A 25,566-nucleotide genomic window follows, 5' to 3' on the forward strand; every position below is an offset into this window, starting at 1 on the left:
CTACACCATTTTTCGAGTAACCACCCCTTGAAACAAAAGAAAGCTATTGTGAAGGAACAGTTTGTGCGTGCTGCATGCATGGTTTCTACCATGGATGCTTTTTTATGTGAATGTCACAAACTAAAACAAATGTTCATAGGGGTTATCCATGTAAATTAATTTTAGACATCATGTTGGAAGTGATCAATGAAAGAGTTTTTTTAAATTTGTCTACCCTTTTAGTAGACCATGAAACCAATGTTGGTTCCATTCACAATGATGGATCCACAGGAAACAGAGAGGATAATAGGAACTATAGGAGCTCTTCAATTACTGTGTTTACAGCAGGCAGTTTTAAACTGAGAAATATTTTATTGAAAATGTTATTTATTTTGAGTTAAGACAAGAGCACCAGACCCTATGTGGGTAAAAACCCCACTGTGGTCTTTAAGAAGGGTAGGAATCTTAAAAACATCTTTGAAACAAAAAAACAATTATATTAAAATGACGGCTCTATGAGTAGATGTGGAATGTGTAACTATTGTAAATTTATTCTTGAGGTCAGGGTATTTCACATTAATACCATCAATGTTAGGATTCAACACAAATACAACTGAAAAAGTTATATATTGTGCGTTATGTACTGCATGTTGTTATTACGTTGGAAAAACAGACTGTATATTGAAAAACCGCATCTATGAACACCTATATGACATTAGGGTGAGAAAAGAAACAAATGCCCTGAGTAAACACATTTTAGAAAATGATGGGCATTGTTTAAATTATTTGCAATAGACAGCATTAAAACAGATATACGAGGTGGTGCTTCGTCACTTATTTTAGAAAAACATGAATTATTCTGGCAATTGTATCTTAATGCAGAGAACTGGCCAGGTTTGAATGAACAAATTTCTATTAGCTCATTACTTAAACTAAAAGCCCCAGAAAGATAGAATTTTATATAAAGATTATTAACATATAATTTTTTTAGCTTTAGAATTTTACATTCTTAGTTTTTATATTATGTATTATATTTATATATTTGTTTAAATTACATATGGGGTGTGTCTTTATATGTTATCAGTGACTTTTTAACGTGAATTATTTAAAAGGTGGCTTAAATGCTTTTTTTCTTTTATTTTTATTTTATTTATTTTATTTTATTTTACATTTGTTGACCGGGCTAGTCTAGCTGGAGATATTTCCATTTTCAGTAGAGGCCCGAGGAGAAAAGCTCCACAGAAGTAAAAAATAATACATATGTAAAAAAATCAACATACATAACAATAAAACAATTAGTACACAGGTTAGTAATAACAAAAACAGCAAAACTCTTCAAAACTCTTCAAATAAATTAGTACAACATGAATTAATTACTACCACACACAGAGAAATTCAAAGTAACATTATACAGGATAAAAATACTTGTCAGATAAAGATACAAAGTTAGGAGGTAACAAAAGTAGAGTAATAAGAGTTAGGTAAGGAATAGGAATAGGAAGGAAGGAATAGGAAGGGGTTTGATGAGAAGAGAGCAAGTTAAGATAGGTAACAGGTAAAGAAGCAAGGAAGGAATAGGAAGTGGTTTGATGAGAAGAGAGAAAGTTAAGATAGGTAACAGGTAAAGAAGCAAGGAGAGGATGAAAGGGGAGAAAAGAAAGCCAGGTGGAGAATAGAGTGAAACAAGAAGTAAGAGAGATAGTTTAAGGTAAGTAGTACTAGTGGAAAGTTAATCAGGTTTACAACAGGAACAAAGCCAGTGTTTTTGGAAGTGCAGTTTAATATTTTGTTTGAAAAGAGGCAAAGAGGAAATCATTGTTAAGTTAGTAGGTAACAAATTCCATTTTATACCTACAGAATTGGTGAATAGAGAGTCACCAGCAGTGTTATTAGATTTTATAGACCTAGTCAAGAGTTTACTAGAAGAGCGGAGATGATGAAGTTCTTATTGAAAAAGACGAAAGCGCTTATCCGTTGGATGTATTTTTTTGATCTTTTTGGAATAAATTGAAACAATTCAAATTTTCATCTTGGACTGCTTCTTTTCTGAAGGTGTTTCACTAAGTGAGGGCTGTGTTCCTTGGGCTTCTCGTTAGATGTCTTTGGATCCGAGATTAAATTCCAAGATAACATACTCATTTCTAACTATTGGTTAAAAAATAACTCATCAATAAGTGTACAACAATTAAACCAGGCTCTATCCTTATCAATTATAACACTACCACTGAAAAAATTAACATACACACAACTCATGATTAACAATAATGCTTACCTTACCCCTCTAGTACTACGCAAATTTAACTCTTTCAACTCACCATATTGTCCATATTGTAGATCACAGGCAGAAGATCTAATACATATATTTTAGAGCTGTAAATGCATATTTAAACTATGGAATTCATTAAAAGTCCAACTACAAAAACAAGGATATGAAAAAGCAACACTTATATGGGCATACACACTTCTTCATATTCCACCTTCAGAAATACCCAAAAGCCAAATAATCATTCATATCTTATTATTCCTAATGAAACTTTACATAGCATCCAAATGGGGGGACAGACTGAACATCAACTGGGCTGATTTCAAAAAGATGGCAAACATCCATCTACTAGCTCATAAGTGGGTAACTGATGTGAAAAATAATATCGATAAACTAGAAATTTGGGAACAGGTCTTTAACATACTGCTTTCTTAATCCACCCACATTAACATAAGTACACAGGTCTTTATTCTCAAAGATACGTCTACAACATACATTTGAATGTGTTTTGATGAGAACTTTCTTTAATATTGTGAGCTCACTAAATGGTTGTGATAATATACGGCACTTTGGTACAGTTGTAAATAATTTAGTTTCATGATTTTGTTTAGGTATTGTTCACCTATAATAATTTACCCAGTATACTCTTACATTGTATTTGTTGTTCTGTTTGATCTTGTATTTTGGAAAAATCAAAATAAAGACATTTTTGGGGGAAAAAAATTCTGCTAATATCTGAAAAGGGTCTTTTTTCTTTTACCCTCAAGCATTGTGAAAGACTGCTCACACCGGCTGACATCCATTAACAGTAAAACTTAACACACACACACACACACACACACACACACACACACACACACACACATATATATGGGTCTACCTGATAACGCCAAAACTGCAAAATACCGACGACGAGAACACAGACTCCAGAAGATCGACAACGGAGATGATCGACAGTTGAAAATCCCGATGCTGAGAACACCAACATGTTAAGGTAAGTGTGGGGTTAGGGGCGGATTAAGTGAGTTAGGGTTAAGGCACGGGTCAGGTGAGTGTGCGATAGTGACAGACTGTAGGGTTAGGGGTGGGTTAAGGGAGTTAGGGTTAGGGCGCGGGTTAGGTGAGTGTGCGATAGTGGTGGACCTTAGGGTTTGGGTTAAGGTTAGTGCATACATAGTTGTGTATGTAAAGTTTAGTGTAGGTTTGTAAGGTTTTTGGTGTGCTTGTGTTGTATGTGTGCTTTTTGGACAGGGGATTTGCTTTGTTTGTTGATTGTCAGGATTGTGGTTTGTCGGGCATGTGAAGTTTCGTGTTTTTGAACTTTCGGTTTTGTGGTGTCGGTGATTTTGTTGTCGGTGTTATCAGGTAGACCTATATATATATATATATATATATATATATATATATATATATAATTTAGAACATTAAAGCAGTGTTTTGATAACCAGTGAGTCATTCGGTACAAAATGCATCCAGTATAAGACTTATGACAACATACAAAGAAAGTTATGCTTACCTTAAGTAATCTACCTCTAAAGTTTTTTAGGGCCATTTCCTTCCACAACACACTCAGGAAACAAACACTCCAAGATAATCACTTAGACACTAAACAGAGCATGCTTTTTATAAGCTTCAGCTAGAATATGGCATCATCTACTACTAACAGTGTTACCTCTTCTGTGGGATAGTGGCAAGCCACATCATGGAGTCAACACCTCAAAGGGGTTGAAAGCTCTCAAACAGTTTTCATGCCTAGAATACAGTGTGCCATGTTGTCAAAACAAACAAAAAATAAATTAATATGTAAATCTAAATACCATTGCACAGCGGCCCATGATAGATGAAAAAAACTTAAATGCTCCAACAGGCCAGTAAAAGGAGTGGGAGGATGATAGAAAATTAAAAATAGTGCCTTGTGAAAAATGGCAGATTCATGAAAAAGGTTACATAAAATAGCAGAAAACAAAATCAATAGTGTAAAATTGAGGAATATCTGAGGAACTGATGGGGTAGCATATTTGGGGAGGCTCTTCCACACCAGAAATAGAGGGATGGAATTTTCAGAACCCATTAGCCATTATAACATGGACCTTCTGGGCTGGGACTTCTAAGTTATCATATGGGACAGGACTTCCAGCCATCAAACATTTTGACTCTTTACATACATGATTCCAACTGACTATCAAAAGCAGCGGATGTAGGTGGAAGCACATTATACTCTGACACTTAAGAGAACTGAAGAAACTATGTGTGTAGGATAAAATTATAAATTCACTTAAAAGAACTGAAGAAATTATGTGCGACATAAAATGGAAAATTATTTAAAAAATAATGGATGTAAAATGATCAGTTAGGAAATGCATTGTAGCAGTAATACAAACAATAGAAAAGTTTGTGCTACTGAAATTTAAGTCTTGTGTTGTGGCTGTGGCTATCCGAGTGAAATGAAAAATCATTCTACATTTAATATGTTTTGCAGAGATAGTGCTACAAGGATATTTTAATGCATAAAAGTCAAAGCAAATGTGCTCAAAAAAAGTGGCAAGTTATTGAAAAGAAACATAAAAATTAGCGGTTTGTTGGCAGTGTTAAAATGAAACTGTGAAATCTGAAATTGCATCAGAGACAGTGACAATGGTGGAATCAGAATATTGGCAATAGATGCTGAGAATTAGTGAGCAAAATGTTGTACTTAAACTAGATACAGGTACAGAGTATAACATTATGCCTGGCCAGATAACACTGAACAGAGCTGTATACACTGAACAGAGCTGTATGCACAATGTTAAAGTATTCAAGGTTGCAAGAAAAGATAGAGAGAGTCACAAAAGGTTGATATATGAACATGAAATTAAGATTAAATCATTTTACAAATCATAGTGCTTAGGTTAACCTTCTTAATATTTAGGGTCATTTGGCTTGTGAGAATTCACAGTGTGAAACCAAAAATTACATGTATATAGTAACAATTAAATAGAGAAATATTGGATACAATTTAGAGCCATAGCTAATTGCTTGCGCTAATGTACTGCTTTATTTATAGGCTGAGGAAGTTTACCAGATCATATAAAACAAAACCTGTTGTTATATCAGTAGTACAGTGGATCTTATGAATAGAAAATGTACTGAATGGAAAGCTTATATGTTAATAAAGAGCCAATAGAGTGGATGGAGTATATCTACTGTTGTGAAACCAGACAATATTTGCATTTGTGTTAATCAACAAAATCTGAATAAAGATATTAAAATACTGGATGCTTTGTTTGTTTCAGTATCACATGAAAACCAGGGTTTTGGTAGATAACACTACACAAAAGCTCCAGTTTATGTACATGTGTTGTACCTTTAGGAAGATTCAGATTCCTCAGATTTCATCCTGGTATTTTTTTTTCAGCATAACAGATATTATAAAGAGCTCTTGCACAAGGAATTTAAGGTTTTGGAAAGTGTTAAAAACATGAATAATGATCTATTAGCTTGTGGTCAAATACAAGAAGGATTGTGCTCCCCACGCCGCGTCAGTTTTCCTTACTCTTGCCTACAGTGAGTTAATCTCCCTTTCTGACTGTTTTATACACTTATTTAATTCCCAGTAATAAGAATTAATTGGTAGGGACTTGGCTGAGAAACCCTTATTATGGCTCTCAGCAGTTCTCTTACCAATATGACTTTGGGCATGTGAACACACAGAGCCACAAATATACTACAAGCAGGCTCTGGTCATGTGGCCATCTTTTTGCAATGCTCTTTACGTGGTCTAGGTGTTTTTGTCAGCTCATTCCTTAATGAGTTAATCTTTGTCATACCAAATGCATCCTGTTACACTGTTAACCAGTTTTGGTTCTGATCCTGTTACTTCAGTCTTGCTAAATACCCATTGTGTGGCTACCTGTCGTTTCTAAATCTCAGGAATACTTTTAACTTGTTAGTTACACCTGTGGTTGAAATCTCAAACAGTCTTTCTCCTAACATCTGCCACAAATTGGATTTTCAGTGTAGTAAAGTTACAAAGTAATGTATTTTGTAAGGCTCCCCCTGTTGGATAGCCCTCAAAATTACTATTCTTAGCAATCTGGTACATCAATAACATAGATCTTACAAAAATCCTGTCCAGCTTGGAAAAATCATTCTCTTAGAAGTCCTACGTTGCAACATTCCTTTCAGAAAGAGCTTATTAGTAGCTTGAGATGCCAAGAAAGGCTTTCAAGGCAGGCACACTGACAGAGTATAGGAATGCTTTTAATCTATTTTACCTCCCAGGTAGCTTTTTGCAGTATAACTGAAAAATCACCCAAGTATGACCTGAGAAACCACATTTTATTTTATTTTATTTACTTACTGCATTTTTCACTGGGAAAGTCTAACTACAGTCCTGTTTTCCAAGGAAAAGGATCCAGATGTACAAACAACAAAAGAACTTACAGAGAAAGCATTACAGATATAGGACTACTATAGCAATAACCCACGCCTGGGTGTGGGTAATGCTAAATTTACCCACGGTTGGCGTGGTTTGGTCCCGAGGGACCAAACAAAGCCAACTGTGGGTAAATTTAGCATTACCCACACCCAGAAGTGGGTTATTGCTATTATACCATGACATTATTTAAGAAAAGAAACTATTACTTTTCTTAAATAATGGCATAGTATAATGCCTGTTTGCTGCCCTTCCGCAGATGTCTGGCATCCGCGGCAGTTCTGATGTACTGCGCGCCTGCGCAGTACATCAGAGCTGTGGGCAAAAGCAACGGAGAAAGCAAGATCTCCGTTGCTTTTTTTTAGTGTTTCGCTATGTTACATGAGTTTATCATAGCGAGACAGTTTTAAGTCCGTTGCTTATTTTAAAACTGTCTCGCTATGTTAAACTCATTTAACATAGCGAAACACTAAAAAAAAGCAACGGAGATCTTGCTTTCTCCGTTGCTTTAAACACTGTCTCACTATGTTAAATGGGTTTAACATAGCGAGACAGCTTTAAAATAAGCAACGGAGATCTCCGTTGACTCTGACCACATGAGTCTGGCATCTTGAAATAATTCTGACTGTTTAGTCTGCCTCTAAGTATCCCAATGTGCATTGTGTTGTTCTCAAAATTGCATCTGCCACGCCAACGCTTCAAAGCTCACAAGCAGTGCAAATGCTACAGAACAGAATTGAAAAAAGTGCATTTTTGCTTTTTTCTTCAATGAAATGCTAAACTTTCTTTCTGTGGAACATGAGAAGTTACAGCCCTAGGTTCTGCACGCTATGGGAAAGGAGTGCAAAAAAGACCAGCACTACACAAAGCCCAAAGGATGTCTTTAAAATTTCCGCTAGAGCCTTTGTGTCTACCGCGCCCTTACGCCCTCTTAGTCTCCTCCTCCGCTCCCTCCCCCCCCAAATCCCATTACCAGTTCAAACAATCACTGTCCCCAGGATATAACATCCTGAGACAAGATTTAACAAACACACATGCAGAATTAATTATCTCAAAACTTCAAATCAATAACTACAATATACAACAGGTACTCTTCCAGATGATCTCAGTGATCACTCCTAACCTATATCATCAGGCATAAAACCAGCTTATCTATATCGCAACAACAACATCCCTTCAACAAAACTCTGATAAAACTTCTAAATCAAACAATGTTGCAGGAGATTCTATATTTTCCAACTCAATTATCAACTTCCTCCAGACCTCACAACACTGACTTCTATTCCACTATTTAAATCCAATCTAAGACTCTACCTAAACAACCACAGGCTATGCTTTACTCTTCACCTGGCCTTCTTCATCATTTCACCTGCTTACTTAACTTTCCTCTTATTAACATAGAAATCAATTTCTGATATACCCTGTAATTAACCTATGACATTCTTATTATTTTTATTTTTATTCTTAATATTATTGTATAAGTTTTTGTATATTTTTATCTTGTTAAGTAGTAGTTACCAGCTGTAACCAGGCTAAAACACCGCAGACAACTATACTGAACAGTACACCAATGAACTCATCTGGTGGACATCCTCTATCAGCAGAATTTACAACAGAAGGAAGAAACTGTTGTCCAAGGGTAAAAAGAACAAATTCCAAATTGGAAAAACTCCCTCCTCGGTTTCAACAAGCAAATTAGATCACCGGTGAAAACCTCCAAAGCCAATTACGAATTGAATCTAGCCTCTGAAAGAAAGGGAAAACATAAAGCCTTCTTCAGTTATGTCAAGAACCTCCATGGCAAAGCCTAGGTTTATTCCGAATTAGTACTCAACGGTACCACTTACACTGATCCTGTTGACTTGGCCAACCTGCTAGCAGATATGTTCAGCACAAACTTCACCCTCCCATCCCCCCAAAGGCCCATTCGACATCCCAGATACTTGTCTCACACCTCTGCAGATCAAGTATTAAAGGCCCTATCCAAGGCAAAGAACACAGCTTCCATGGTATCTGACAGTATCCCAGGCTGTATTCTGCACCATCTCTATCAAGAACTAGCTTCAGCATTGAGCATCCTATTCAACCACAGCCTAACTACAGGCTTCATTCCAGCACAGAGGAGAACTGCGTCATCCTCTTGCACAAAGGTGGTGCCACTACTGACCCTGGAAACTATTGCCCTATTAACTTGACAAGTCTGATCTGTAAAGCCATGGAGCATATTACTATGGATCTCATAAACAAGGACATAGGCAATCTCCAAGCACTTAACCCCACCCAGTTCAGATTCTTCAAGGGCGGATCTTGCCTGTTGAACCTGGTTGACTTCTTTGAGACTGTCACCAAGGCCTTGGATGAGGAAACGTTAGTATATACAACTTATCTTGACTTGGCCAAGGCCTTTGACACAATCCTCAACTTGGAGTAAATCCCTATCTCATCAGGTGGCTGGCCAAATGGCTCACCGATATAACCCACAAGGTCAAAACAGGCACCTCCACCTCCGACAGCAGACCTAGACCTATCACTTGTGGTATTCCCCAGGGATCTGTCCTGGAACCCTAGAGTTTGGCATCTACTTCTCAGTGGTTCAGGTGAAGACAAAAGGCTGTGGCTGACCAAGCTTGCAGATGACTAAGTTAGGTGCTGTCATTGACTCCCCAAATTATGTTACCATACTGCAAGAGGGTTTCACAGCAACAAATGACTGGTGCCAAAGTCATGGCCTTAAGTTAAATGCAAAAAAATGTATTATCATACCATTTGGCAAAAACACGGCCCCTACTAATTACCACATCAATGGCAAACCCCTAAGCACACAACCTGTGGCGAGAGGCCTGGGTACTCAGGTTGACAACAATCTCACATTTGATCATCATGTAGCTGCAGTGGTCAGAAAAGCCTCTTACTTGAGTCATCTCATAAATAAAGGGACTGCATCCAGAAAACCCCTCCTTCTTCATTATGCTAATAATTGAGTATAATGCCTCATTTGGTATGTACCTCTCCAAACAACTGCACCAACTGGAAAGGCCACAGAAATACTTCACAAAGACAATCCATGGCCTCCAACACCTGTCCTATGTGGACAGGCTCAAATCACTATCAATTTACTTAGTATCGTACAGATTGCTCAGAGGTGATCTATGTCTCACCTTCAAGGCAATATCAGACCCTACCCTACTAGAAATGCTCCATATCTAAAAGTCTAACTCCTTGCACATTACCCACTCGAAAGACTTAAATCTAATATGCAGCATCAAAAAAACCTGCTGGAGAGACAGGTTAGTCTCCCAGAGGCTGCCCCATCTCTGGAACAGACTTCCCATACATGTCAAACAGAGTACCTCGCTGACCCTCTTCAAGCGCAACCTTGATGAGTGGATGGGATACCACAAATTTGTTCCAGGGGTTCCACCTGTATCCCTCACTGACAGGGGGGACATGTGCTGACAGATTTCTTTTTTAGGGATATACTCTTAGCTAGGCTTCTAAAGGCCCCAGGACATTAGCCTAGTAACCTCCTAGGATTCTACCAAGGGAAAATTAGATAGACTTAAGGGGTTGGCATAATGGTTAAGGTGTTTTACCTCACAAACACCAGGCAAAAGGTCGATTCTCACCTCTGAAGGGAAATTAGCTAGGCTTAATAGGCTTAAAATGACCTACAAGGGCAGCTAACCAGTATTTGCCTAGGAAGCTTAACAAAAGGTGCACATGTCTTAAAAGTTATTCATACACCAACATATTACAGAATGGAAGGTCAGGGAGTTCTATTGTCTTGTGTTGTGCACTACTGACTGCTGTAATTTGAATTGCTCATCACAGGTTTAAGACTTTGTGTTCACCATATGATACTCTCCTTGAACAAAACTCTAATTTCTTGCTGAAATGACAAAACAGTTTTTATACATAACTGCTGACAATCCACTAAGTTGCATTGAGGGGGGGGCTTTCTCTTTAGTAACATCCACCTCTGTAAAATATTAAAATGTATAGATATGAGTACTGTTTGTGTATATATGCAAACAGAAATATAACTACTATGTGTTTAACTGGAACTTAGTATAATGTAATGTAAGCAAATGGAGCTTTTCTCCCTGTGCCTCCGCTGAAAATGGGTATTGCCCAGTCGGACTTTCCCCGATAAACAAAGACAAATAATAAATAAATACATAAGTTACCATTTCAAAAGGTTAAAAGAGTTTTATAGTATCTCGGATCATTTTCTGTTTCTGAACCTGCTCAATACCTGTTTTTTAGAAAATTATATTATATTATAGTATAGTACAGTATATTACAGTATATCATAGTATATTATGGTATAGTATATTATTCACTAGTCCTGTTTGCACTGATTAGTTATGTTGGACATTTTGAGGATTAGAGGATTACTAGAATGTTTTCCTCAAGCACCTGAATTCCCTGTTTCAGATGTCAGATTAATGACCTATATGGTACTCTAAACTTGTACATATTTTCTATTTAATATATTCATGTTCTGGGAGAGATGATACAAAGTCATTTATATTGTTTTGTTTAGGTAAATGACTGCAGTTAATAGCATGTACTTTTTTCTATTTAATTTCACTCCTGCCCTGAGCCTGAAATTAAACGCTTTGTTTAGTTTGTTTGAGTCTTTCGGCTTTTTCCCGGTTAGGGGTACTGTGTTTTATTTTCTATTTAATCTATTAATGTTCTGGATGAGATGATACAATTAAACAATCAGTGCTATATGCCTATTAAAAATTAAAACAATATAAAGTATCCCTGATTTTGCTTGCCATTTTCCTGGTTTAGTAGCTGTAGAGTGAAGTGTGAGTCAGACGTATGAAACTGAAGGAACTGTCTGGTGCTCACATTTTGATTATCTGCATATTTACCTTAAAAAATCAATGATGTGCCCTTATTCATAGGCTGAATGCAGGTACTATCAGTTACAGAAACTAGTCTACCATTATGACAGATTCAGATTTTTGTCTTTGTTTAGAACCTGCACTGTCAGTCAGTAGTACTGTGCAAGAGTCACCTTCCCAGAAAGAGTGTGCTTTAGCAGTCATAATATAGTGATGACAAAATCAGTGACTAAATTAATATTTTATGTTTACGGTGTTTACATTTAGTCGTTATTATTCTTGGCCTCCCCTATCCCTCAACATTCCATTGAATTGTGCCATCTGTAATAGCTGACCTAATACCGTCCTGCATAAAGGAGGAAATAGCAGCAGATTAGTATATAAAATAAATGCAGATTTTCATTTTTATAGAAAAAGGGGAATGGGTTTAAAATGAATTGATGCTGAATCGAATGTAATGTTGAATATTTATAGTGTCTATAATTTATAATGCACTTTTTCACATATGGGCTGAATCTTTTAAATGAACAAAAGATGGCATAGACAAGAGGAATTATTGTGTTGCTTCAAGGTGAAATGACTTCTGGTACTGCAAGAGCCAAAAGTATATACTGATAGTGAGAAGGGGGATAGAAAAAAAATATTAATTTAGAAGTTTATTCAGTTGCAGTTTGGATTTTATGAGGGATCTCAGCTTCTTACTGAGGCTGACCAGGCAGTTCCTCCAATCATGGGATTTTACTCTTTTTTGCAACAGTTTCTTTCTTCTGTTGTAGAGTTTGTTTATGGCAGGCCACCACCATATTGGCTTCCCTTTTTTGGAGGATAGCATCTTGGTTCTGTTAGAGATAGCACGATCCATGCACTTGTATAAGTGCTTATAAAGTGCATTTGTGTAGGATTCAGCAGTCTTACCTCTATTGTCCATCTCCATGGGTGTCATGAAGTTTGCCACTTCTGTCTTAAGAAGCGTGAAGTTGGCTTTGGAGAAATTTTTTACGGTTATTTTCCTAATTGGGGGGGGGGGGGAGCGGGATGTGGATGCCTAGGGTGATTAGCTTGTGGTCGGATCTGACCAACGAGGAGCTGACCTCTGGTGTGGAACACCGGTCACCCATGCTGGTGATGACCAGGTCTAGGATATTGCTGCCTCTGGTGGGGGTGTGGATAAGTTGATCCAAAGCGTTGGAATTGATGATTTCCAGAAAACGTTGAGCAAAAGAGTTGGTACCCAAGTAGTTTTCCCAGTTAATGGTAGGGTAGTTGAAATCACCCATTATTAGAGTGTTGGGTTGTACCTTAATATTTTCCAGTCTATCAAGAAATGAGGAGTGGGAATCCTGGGGTATGGTGGGGGGTCTTGTAGCAAGCTACAATCTGGATTGTGGTTTTTCCCAGAGTTAGTTGAACTTGGATAATCTCGGATGCATTATGCTGAGCAACTAGCTTGGAGGTGTGGATATCCTTAATGAATATGGACACGCCTCCACCTTTAGTGATTCGGTCCAGGTTTGGTGAGTGCATGCGTTATGTGGTGGATCCTGGCACCTGACAGGCAGCTGACAGTAACTTTTTCCTTGTTTAGCCTGGTGAGTGGAACATCAGTGTGCCTGACTATAGAGTCACCTATGACTAGAGTGTTGGGTACGCCTTATGGGCTGTAGTTGAGTGGCACACTGAGTATGTGGGCTATGTGTCATTTGGGTTGTGTTGGGGGGGGTGGAGGTTGCTTGCATTTCTGCTTTGGAGGTCTCTGTTGTTTGGGTAGATTAGTACTGAGAGCCTCTGTGACTGTAGGTGTGTGTTTTGTGGTTCTGTGTGTGTGTTTTGGTGGTGTAGGTTTTGAAGGACTATGTGATGAGTGTGGAGCGATGCAAGTGTTTACCTTCTCCTCTTGACTGTCTAGGCCAGTCTTTGGTAAAGAGAACTTTGCTTCCAGTTTGGCTATATAAGTGCACCTCTCACAGGTCATAGTGTTGGGTGGTAGGAGGAGAGGGTTGTCAGTGTACATGAGGCAATTGCTGCATTGTCCCAAAAGCCCAGATTCATTAGGTAGACAGGAGAAAACACCGGGAGCTGACCTTTAGACATGCCTGAATAGGTGGTTATTTATTAAGTACTAAAAACTGTTTTCCTATAGACAAGTGAGGAAAGTTAAGTGCTGTAGTAATTTGTAACTTATTTAGTGCTTACAATGAGTTCTGAACAAGTGCTGAGATCAAAGAAACAGATGAGTGCTAAAACTAAAAAGCTGGCTAGTTGCAAGGGAAATTTTGAAAAACAGACTTTATGGCGCCAGGAATAGTTTAACCCCAGTTAAGTGGGGGGGGGGGGGCTTAGGAGCTCACAAACAGTCCTGGACACAGCACATCCGTATCTGACCTGCCAATGGAAAGGGGGGAAGCAAGCTTAGAATTTTTTTTTTTTTAGTAAAGTGGAAATGGAGAAAGCTGCAACAGAAGTTAATTCAACGTTGAGAATCTGAGTGGGTTGGCCTTCACAAATGTTCTCTATTAGATTGAGTGAACTAATGACACTAGACTGGGAGGAGTGTCACAGATCAAATATACAGTTTGGGCGGGCAACTGCAAAGTCACCAAGTATAACAACACACAACACTAGGGAGTGTGGGTGGGAAAAATTACAGTTCCTAGCTGTAGCCACTAAATGAAAATTTTAAACAGATCAAAAAGCAGACTCGAGAATGCTTTTAACAGACAAAAATGCACAGAAAAGTTCAGATAGAGCACTCACAAACAGAAAATACAACTCTCAGTATGAAAAAGCAGTTTACAGTTAAGTAATGTTAAAACAGTTTAAAACAGTAAATAAATGCAGTGAAACAATAAAAAAAAGCTTTATAACAGTGCAAAAATATAGTAGATCAACTGTATAGCACAATTATAAGCGTTTCAGAAGTGCAATTCAGTGAAATAAGTGAAAGAAATAACTTAGCCTGCTCTTGGAATCTTAAGGAATTTCCACTTATGCAATGCAATCCAGAGCCTGACAATACAAGCAGAACCTTTATAAGACACAGGGTTTATATAGCAGTAAGAATGGAAGAGTTGGAAGATCAGATTATGATAGCTTCATCTGCCTCATGAATATTCATTACGTCTTCATCTGCCTCATGAATATTCATCAGTATTCAGCATGTTAGCTCGACTCGAGGGAGAGCTACAGTTCAAAAATGGTACAGAAACAGCACTGTAACCGGAACTACTACTAATGGAAGACACGGTGTATGATGTTAGCAATGAGCCGTTTATTAATACAGATTTATACATTACAACAGGAGGTAGTTACACAGCATGCATGCCTGTCAACTATAATTTATCTTAATATTTAGTAATTTACCGTTTAATAACAGAGATATTCATTAAGAAATGCCTAAATAAGTTTTGCCAGAGTCAGATGTTATTAATTTGCCTTAGTCCACATTTTATAGGGATAGGGTTAGTGTTAGGATTAGGCCTAACCCTACCTTAACTCAGCCCTAATCCTATCCCTAGAACTAACCCTAAGCGGCCTCTTGGCTCTGTAAAATATATGTCAATCAACTACCAATGTATACATGATGTCACTGTTAAATCTGCATAGCAGTCAATAATACATCATTTGCAAATAACATTAGGGCCATTTGACAAAGCAGTCACGCAAGTCACGCCTACTTCTACACACACAGACCTGGGAGATACTGTTTTACAATAATGCCCAACAATTTATGTAAAATATGAAATATTTCAATAGGAGGGCTAAGCTCTAATAATAAGCGTTATAGTCTGAGAAAGAACAAAACGGAATTTGTGCAATACCCAAATTTTTCTTAAATGCACTTTGAAAAGCTAACACTAATAATGACACAGAACAAAAAAGGGAAAGAGAGAGCAAACACTACAACGATAAGGGTTACATCAGAACACTGATACTTACTGCTCTTTCATTCCAGAAGCAACATTTTACAAACCACCCACAAGATGGTGAATTTCATTTGCCTCAAATGACAGAAACTGTCTTTTTTCTAGACATTTTGTGTTTTTATTGGGTAACGTTAACTTGAATCAGTAGCCATGTCCGGTGTGGCTTTTGGTAAGACAAGTGGAGCGTCTGAAAGGAGTTGATTGGCTGGATCATGTTCACAATCTGGGGGTCTGGTAGGCATTCCAGATTTTTCAAGATATCATGGCATTAAAACATTGTAAACCTGGTACCGCTGTCGTAAAGTAAAAGTTGATAGATCAGACTGGAGACAATAAGTGTAACAGTTACATGCATTTTGTTGCCGACAGGTTGAGTAGCTTAGCGTCACCCGTTAATGTCTTTGTTGGGTTAAGCAAAATCGTGTGCCAAGAGTTCAGGCAGGGTTTTATAACTTGTTACTAGAGCAGGTACATTGGGCTTCCTTGATATTATGAGTGGAGAAAAAAGATTTAGGGAGGAAGAATTTTGTGGGACTGTAATTTGAACATAACCTGCTCATTTAAACGACTTTATGTACAGCAGAGTAACAAGTGTGTTTAAATATCCAGGGAGTGCGTACATCTTTATTTGCTTATGTATCTAAATATATACCTTTAGCAATACAAAACCTTTAATGCGTGAGCATTTATTTATTCAAATGAATAAATACGTATGGTTTTCTGTTCCTGTCTTTTTTTCGTTAATGTATTTTGTGTACTTTTTGTGTGTAGAAGAGTGTGTCTGTGAACAATTGAGAGGGTGTCCTACCGATAATAAGTAATAAGGAAAGTCAGCAGGAGTACATAGTAACAGAGTTCCCCTTATACGGTTTCACAGTGGTAGTTTAGTGATTATACTTTGTTAGTTTGCAGGTTGAAATAATTAATAAGTGTTAACTGTTCCTTAACATGTAGGTTAAAATGTAGTAATTCTCTTCCCAGATGATACTTCTTATTTTGCACGAAAAGTAATTTGGTATCTCTAAGAAAACACGTGTAACTGAAACACAACGTAAATGGAAGCTTTTTGCTTGTTTTAACTGCTTCAATCATGGAATGTGTAGTGTAGTGTCGTTTCAGGCTTCAGTCACATCACAAATCATTCCCCATACCTCTCGCCCCTCTTAGAGCAAGAAATCTGGACAAAGCAATAAGAAAAGTGTGACAAAGGCCCAAAAAATAGGGACACTTTTTAAATATTGCTTTTACAAACTTAGAAAGTTGATAGAATAACAGATTTTACATTAGCATGAATTTACTGAAGGGTATGAAGTCTGAAATTCAAATGTCTGTCATTATTTTCTAACTTTAACCTTTAATGACTTTCCACTAATTTTCCAGAAAAACAGAATTTTATGAAAAATGGACCAAAATATGAGAGAAAAATCTGGACATTCTGCAAAAATGTGTACAATTGAGAGGTATGTCCTTGCACATCTATCTATAACATGCTGACTGACTTGCTCCTAACCTCCAGATAGCACTTCATGCACAACTCCAAGCCAATGACATCCTCATGTTATGCCCTATACCATATCTCTCAACCTGTTGGAGAAAAATCTTTGACAAATGCCCAAAAATAGAGACAATTTTTAAATATTGCTCTTACAAACTTAGAAAGTTGATAGAGTAACAGGTTTTCCATTTGCATGTATTTTCTGAACGATATGAAGTTTGAAAGTCAAATGTCTCATTATTTTCTAACTTCAATCGTTAATGGTTTACCACTAATTTGCCAGAAAAATCGCAATTTTAGGAAAAATGGACCAAAAATATGAGGCCAAAATCTGAACATTCTGAGAATCTGTACAGTTGAGAAGTATGTCCCATACATGTCATTTCACATCTAAGAAAACAATGAGTAGTTATACTTGTTTGTTTACTTAATGGGTATTAAACCTGTAGTTAGTACACAGCTTTTAATATACTGACTAGAAAGAAAAAACATAATTGAGCTCAGTCTGACAGCTGACCTCAGTCATATGTTGTAGCTAGTCCCTTTTCAAAATAAGACATTGTTGCAACATTTGGACCTGGTTAGTCATTTTACATGGTAGGTATATGCTAGAAATATCACATGGAGATTCGGTACTGTACATTTTGTTGGCAGAATAGTGACACTGAAAGTGATTCTTTTGCATCAAAATGTATCTTCTTGTTCGTTTTCAGTAGTGTAAGACCCCAATATGTTGCTTTTACTCTTAACCAGTACCCGTGTATATATCTGTGTATATAATATCTTTTTCATGATATGACTTGGAAAGTGCCACATGTCAGATTCAACCTTGGCACACTAAAGCATTTAGCAATAATTGATCCGTTTCATCATCTTGCTGCACATCGGCAAGGCAAATTGCATCAGAAATACTCTGTCTGTGGATTTAAACCTCTTCTGCAACATCAACAGAATGTTTTAGAGGGACAAATATATCCCGCAGAGAATACTGCTGCTGTGGAAAAGACTTGATATCCACATAAAACGAAGTTCATCCCTGTCCATATTCAAGCGCAACTATCTATGGACTGGAAACAGAAAATTTTCCCCAGCATTGCACCCCCTGTACCACTATTGGACAGAGGCAGCTCTTAAATGCTTTATCCCATACATGGGTTCCTGTCAAATTATCTATGGTATGATCCCAGTTTTTCTCATTAGGGGTAGTATATAATTATCGACCATGGAATGAGTACGGTCAGTCTCCAACTAAAATAAGATGGGTTAATTTGAGCACATAAGGGAAACTGGCTAGTTTAAAATGGTCAGCAAGGACAGCTAGCCTAGTACTTGCTTATGAGCCTATATCCTCAGTTGCATCCTTCTGCTGGACATGCCTTCTGCTAGGACATCTGTGTGGCAGAGCCTTTTCCAGAACAGGAAGGGTTCTCATTTTCTTTCCTGGTAGCAGTTTTGTTGAATTGGCTCCTAATGAATTTATAATTTGACCTGTAGCACATAAAGCAAAGAAAGTGGCAACTTGCTTAAATGTTCTCTTCAGACTTTGCACAGCCATTTCAGCATGATTGTTCTTTAAGGCTTGTGGTGAGTAGGTGTAGTATGTTCAAAGTCTAGATGCAAATGGTTGCTTAGGTTTCAAAATTCAGCAACAGCAAGTCGTGGATCTTTATCATTCACAACTTTCTCACAGATAGAGGTTTCAACTTCAAGGCTTCCATGGAGGAAGACTGTGGTGCCAGGGCAAAGAAAACATATAAAAAATGTGATATATATATATATATTTTTTGTTATTTCAGACTGTTAGCACCTGTGCAAATTATAGTTGAGCTCTGTTTAACCTGCAGTATATGTGTTTCCTGTGAATGTGTGACCCTTTTTCTGTAAAACAAAAGATGAAAGAAGGATATGAAAGAAAAATAAATGTAGGAAATCTGAAATAATGTACACTGTAACTGCTTGTTTGTTCCTGTGTCAGAAATGGCTTAGTTACTTGCATATAATTAGGTTGTACAAGAGTTTGAGAGTTAGGAAGAAAATGGGCCATAAAATGCAAGCACACATTAGAATTCAGATAAGGTAATTTTCCTTTGTAGGTGTCTGTGGTGGTGGTGGTGGTGGGCTGAATGTGAAAAAAATCCCACTTACTGTTAGTCTTTCTTCTACTTTTTAAGGAGGAACTACTGTTATCTGATTTATCACACCTGTGTTTCTATGGAAACAGAATGATGAGCTGAGATGTATGCATGCATCTGTCACAAACTAGGATAAAGCATGCTAATCTTTGCTTGGGAGGACTTAGTAACACATCTGAATATATGCTTTTTGAAATTCTGCCTTGTTTTATTTTACTGACTTTAGTTAGGTCTAGTAGTAATTCAGTAAGAGACAGCTAAGGTGTTTACTTAGCTGTAGAGCAGATTATTTAAATATTCTGTCTGCACATCTGACAGTTGTTTCTGTATTTTCTCTATATTGCCTTGACATCTACATTTTTAGTCAGTAGCAGAACTTAGGTTTGTAGGTGAATTCAAAGCTAACTGTCCAGAAGGTATATTTTACGTCTACCCAAAATCCAAGGTCAGAATCAAATCTTGTTCCCATTGTCTATGAGGTGAAGACCTTAACCATTATATCAAACCCACACCCAACTGTTTTCTTTGTCTAAATTTATTTATTCACTCAAGTTCTTGTGACTGTAATTTGTTTTTTTTTTTATGTATTGTTATATATTATCAGAGAATAGTATATTATTATTTAGCACTTTAGGTACCATGGCTCACAGAGAGAGAGAGAGAGAGAGAGAAGTGAGAAAGGTGCCTAGGATGCTAGGCCAGAGACTTAACTGTGCAAGTGGTCAATGTGCAGTCCTTGTCTGGGTATGGATATTGCCTGTGCATATTCACTTTATTCTCGTGGGGCAAGGTTTTTGGTGACTTGGTTACTGAATCTGATTTATGCACGCCTTCCCCATTTTGTTACTTTAACCTGTTAGGTAACAGTTGTGTGACTTGAGAGAGACTGACCCACTGGTAGATATCAGAACTGTTTGGGGCAGTGGAGAAGATCCAAGGAATGTAGCCTCTATATTCACATACTGTGGTGATACACTGGTTGATATTAGTTGGATTCAAACCTACTTTTGTGCCAGCTTGGTCTTTGCATACAGTTGGCAAGTAGTGTCATCTGTCACAAGGACAAATTTGATATTTTAGTGAACACTGAATATAACATTTTTTATAGTTCCTTTTACTTTCCTCACGCAACTATGAAGCTTTTTTATGGATGGTCTTCAGGTGGAGTAGGACACAAAGGTTATTTCTCTATCTCCTCAGTTCACAAAACAGTCTGATATATGGGATTATGATTGGCTGTCTAATCATAACTGAGTTACGTACCTGAGAAAATGTTTTTTTTCTCTCTTGTGAATACATGCACTGTCAGGGTGAATTTACTGAATCGGTTTCTAAAAAAACATAATACATTGGTTGTGATTTTTGCAATACATGCCCCAGTGTACTACCCATTACTATGGTAATGCAATGTCTAACAGATTTTAAAAGTATTAGGTGATTCATACATCTTCTCTGTCCAGGATATGTACTTTTATTTCTGTTTCATCCTTTCTAAGCTTTCTGATGGGACAACAATAGTTGCAGTAAATGAACAATTCTGGCCTTACTGTTAACTTCTTATTTTCTAGAGTATACACATCAGTGTAATTAATGTTATTTCAGCTTTCTAAGTGACTAGTAGCATCACTTGTCCCCAGTTTGTGGCTTTTTGTTCTGATTCTTGCAGTAGCAATCAGAGAAATATGGATTGATTAGGAGTGCAATTTGCTTTTGGCTACCATCTGTGTGGTAACCCAAAGTCTGTTTACAGCATACAGAACTATTAGGCTACTAGTGTAGTTATTTGGCCACTGCCATATGTGTGGCAACACAAAGTGTTGCTTAACTGTAACAGTGAGGTTCATATGTGAGAACCTTGCTATAGCTATGTTCTCGTGTGTGAACCTAGTAAAATGGTTATTTCTCAGTTTATTTCAGAGCATAATCAAACTACATCATGTATACATAACCGTTATTCTTTACATGTGATTAAATTCCTGGCCACCATATGTAAGTTTTGACCTTTAGTCTGCATTTGTTTTAACCTTTATGCTACATTAATAGTCTCTCAAAGACATCTTGTCGTATGGTATGTAGTATCAGTCTTGGCTTTCATTATTAAACCACCATACTCTAAACAGGTCACTTTACAGATCTCAGAAAACACACTGTCCATTGAAAAGTAGTTATTTTCCACTTCTGCTGCATCTACCCAGTCCTTTCCCATGTGTCTCTTCATTTCAGAAGGACCCTTTCACATCTGCTTGATATGGTCTTATGCACCAATGTCATGTCCGCTTGTCTCTGCTGTTCTCAAGTGAGAAAAGCTGTAGCCCCTTCTCATGTTCCTCCTTCTCCATGTCAAGGACTTTCCTGATAGTTCCTTTCAGTAGCCTAATGCCTTTTTCCTTGTATGTTCTCAAGAACTTTACTCAGTTTTCAAGGTGTGGCTTGATCAAGGCCCTATAGAGCGGAGGTATTACATTTTTATCTGGACACTCTCTTGCTGAGGACATATCTCTGCTCTCTGTTTGCTGCTGCCACTGTCTTCTCTCTTTGTTCCTGGTGCTCTGGTTTAGGTGAGAGCAACATTTCCAGATCTTTTCCTTTTTCTGCTGTGATTAGTTCACTCCCCCAAAACTGAGGCTTCACTCCAGGGTTGTTGTGGCTTGAATGTGATATTTACATTTGTTTGCAGCATCAATTGCCATGCTTCATCTACTTGTTCAGCCTTTCCAAATCCTTTCCTCATCCTGCACTACCGCGCCTGACTTTGTGTCATCATTAACTCATTCAAGCATGTAGCACCTTTTTTGTATAATTCCAATTCACACTTATGGCTTTTTATGGTATCCAGAAATTATTTGGGTCTGGCTTCATTTATTAAGTGACTTATCAGCTAATAATAAATAGACATTAGAAAGTGCAGGGACTTAACAAAATGACACTAAGGTTGTTGATCTAGGTTACATTGCAGGAGAGAAATTAAACACTGTTCATTACTAATTTATATTTTTATATTTATGTTCATATTTTCATAACTGAGAAGAGCCCTACAATTTGTTGAGGGATGTGGTGTGATATGCCATGGTGGAAGACAGATAAAATTATTGTCACTGTACTTTTATATCGTTCTATACCTGCTATATTGCTAGTTGTCTTTTAACACCTTTATTGAATTATAATTTGTGACATAGGCAGATTTACATTTATACGAAAGTAATCAAACTGTATTTACAAATTAACATTAACAGACATTACACTTTACATATATTGCTATGTATATCATACAACCTAAGCAACATTACATAAATTTAATTTTTCTCTTATTTTCAAACAAGAAACATCTTTATTAGACCATCACTTACAAAATCAATCATGCATTTATATAAACGAAAACAAACCACACTGACACAATCCTAGTTGCAAGCATTTTACATCACAAGCCATACTGACACACTCCCAGATGCAAACATTATATTGCTAGTTGTTTCAGTAATTATGAAAATATTTCCATATGCACTTAATACTTCAAAAAAACAAGTGACTTACAGACTGTTGCATGCCATCAGGTGAAACAGATGTTGAAGAAAACTGCTTTTTCAAATTTGCACTGTAAGTTGCACTTCTTGAGAAATATTCAGGGTTATTTATTTTAATTGTACAATGAAGCGCATTTTTCATATTTCTGTAAATTATCTCAATAGACATGCACTTGTAGTGGATTTTCTTGTTGCTGTTGTATCAGAAGTTGCTGATACTGTGACAGAACATTATCCATGTTTTTACTGTAACTGAAGGAGTCTGAGGCTTACGGTATAAACCATCTCAAAACTGTTTTCACCACTGTGAAACTTTCCAGCCTCCAGAAGTATTTCTTGAATTTCTCATAGGCCTGTGTAAATGCCAGGCACTTTTTTTTTTTCCTGTTCGAGTATATCTAGTTTCTGGCTTTGAGTCACTAAGAACACTACGTCACTAGATTCCCCTCTTCCCTTCTGAGCTTGTGGACACCTCTTGTCATAAAACTGCTGGCACCCGTAGTGGTTCTGTTAGAGTTATAGTAAGGAATGATGCTGCTAAGAGTTGCTTCAGGAGTTTACTTGAGGTTTGCTTCATGCTCCCCCTTGTCCAGGCATTTTTTGTTCTTTAGCACTTCATACAGAGGTTATCCTGCTTTAAAGATTTGATATGTATTTAACCAGATAGTTTGCCATAGTTGTGTTCGATGCTTGCAGATTTTGTTGTTGTGTTGTCCACTCAGTAGTGCCCAGCTTACATGGATTTTGTCTGACTTCAGACTTACTACTTATATATTTCAGCAAGCATAGCCCCTTCTGTATTTTGAACACACTTTCTCTTTTGCAGGCCATTTCAACAGCATATACTCCTTGACTCCCAGTTGACCCTGCAATATTTTCTTCATTTTGCCGAAGAATAAATGCTAGGAACAATAGTAATTTTGAAAGGCAATCTTTGTTTAAAGTGATACCTGGCAAATGGAATAATAAATGTAGTTAAAAGTAGTGTTTTCAGGATATGATTGTACTTGCCAAGTCTCACTCTTGGTATCCAGTAAGGAAGCTACTGTAGTTCCATTCAGCTTTACTATTATTTCTTCCAGTGCAGATGGAATTAATCGTTGCCTCAACGTTTTCCTTTAGTCATTTTAAATCAGTACAGATTCATACCAGTTTTTTTTTTTTTTTTTGTAGGAGTGGTACTGTAGATAATGTGTCACACATAGTTTTCAGTCCCACTCAGTTGTCAACCTTTTGCAGTGGATTTGGGGTGACTTTACATGCTATATGCACTGCATACAGCTGTGTATTTATCTTCAGCTGAATTCTCTCTGTTGTGTTTTAAGAATGGCATATTATCCATGTGTTTCTGAACCTGTTTATTCCTTCTCATGAGTTCTATTTCCCCAGCTATAGACCTGCATAGTAAGCTGGCTGCATGTTCATAGGTGTTTACTAGGCTAACGACCACAAGGGCCCTTTTAAGCCTAGCCACGCATCCCAAATCTGTGACAAGTGCTGGTACCCTTGATTAAGTGTAAGCAGGGGCTTGGGAAATGAAACATTTAAAGGCTGCCTGTGTCCATTAGAGACATAGGTGGCAAACCAGGGATGAATTTCCTGTTCCCTATCCGGTTGTCCAAGTTACATTTGAATTGGTCTAGGGAGGAACTCTGCTTTACATGGATTGGGGGGGGGGGGGTTGTTCCAGAGCTGGAATGGTCTCTGGAATACATAACCTGTCTCTCCAGCATGTCTGATTTATACCACAGGCAAGCTTTAAATTTTTAGAATGGGTAATTTTGATGCTGTTTGTTTTGGGGATATGCAGGAGGTCTATTAGAGTGGGGTTGTCAGTGCCTTGTATGCCAGGCATAGATCTTCCCTTAACAACCTGCAGGAGGCAGCATACAAGGGATAGGGCCTTGAGGCAGTCTGCACAGGACTTGTTACTTACGGCTTGTTTTCTTTTAATGAGGAATCTCTGTGGATGTTCCAGTTGTTGGATATGCCTGGTTAAGTACATACCAAAGGGGGCATTGTACTCGATGATAGGTCTGATGAGTGCTGAATACAGTTTTATAATGACATCCGTGGACATTGATGCCATACCTTTATGTTTAAGTTGCACAACATAAAATTATTTCCTTACTACTGTAGACATGTGATGGTCAAAGGCAAGATTACTGTCTGTGTGTGTGTGTGTGTGTGTGTGTGTGTGTGTGTGTGTGTGTGTGTGTGTCCAGGTTCCTGACTACTGAGTCAGCTCTTAGGGGTGTGTTATCAATATGATAGTTACCAGTTGTGGATGATTTTCTGAAGGATACCATTATGCATTTCTTGGCATTTAGTTTTAGTCCATGGCTTTGACATCATTTGTTTGTCTGTATTAGCTCTTGCTGGAGAATGTTTGTGTCAGTGGAGGATTCAGTGATAGCTCCTAATTTGCAATCATCTGCAAATTTAGTCAGCCGGAGGCCACTGACGTTGGCCTTGACTTCAGAGAAGTAAATGCCAAAAAGGAGCAGTCACAGGATGTATCCCTGAGGGACTCTGCCTGTGACTGGCCTCGTTGTAGAGGTGGACTCCCCAATTCTAACTTTCTGGGTCCTGTCTGTGAATCAGTTGGCTATCCACTGGGTGACATAAGGGTTTGTACCTAACCTCTTGAGTTTGTCAACAATGCCTGAGTTGGTGTATTGTGTCAAATGTATTAAGGAAATAACCAAAGGCCATCCGAGTTGCAAGAAGGAAACTGCAAAGAGAGATATTGTTATAAGCTGCTTTACTTTAATAAATGCTTTTCGTTTGATGCTAAGATCAAACTTCTTCAGACAATAAAAAAAAGAATAAGTAAAAAAGCTATTTAGCAATAATTTTTTTTTATCATGCTAAACTTTCTATCTAAACAAAACGAGCAGGAAGTTCATAGGTTCATAGGTTCATACTAGGCTATCTGCCCGAGGGCATTTACAAGCCTAGCCCATCGTTTTGTGGCTTA

The sequence above is a fragment of the Protopterus annectens genome, chromosome 1.part0, assembly GCF_019279795.1.
Source record: "Protopterus annectens isolate FY-2018-M chromosome 1.part0, PAN1.0, whole genome shotgun sequence".
Taxonomy (NCBI): domain Eukaryota; kingdom Metazoa; phylum Chordata; order Ceratodontiformes; family Protopteridae; genus Protopterus; species Protopterus annectens.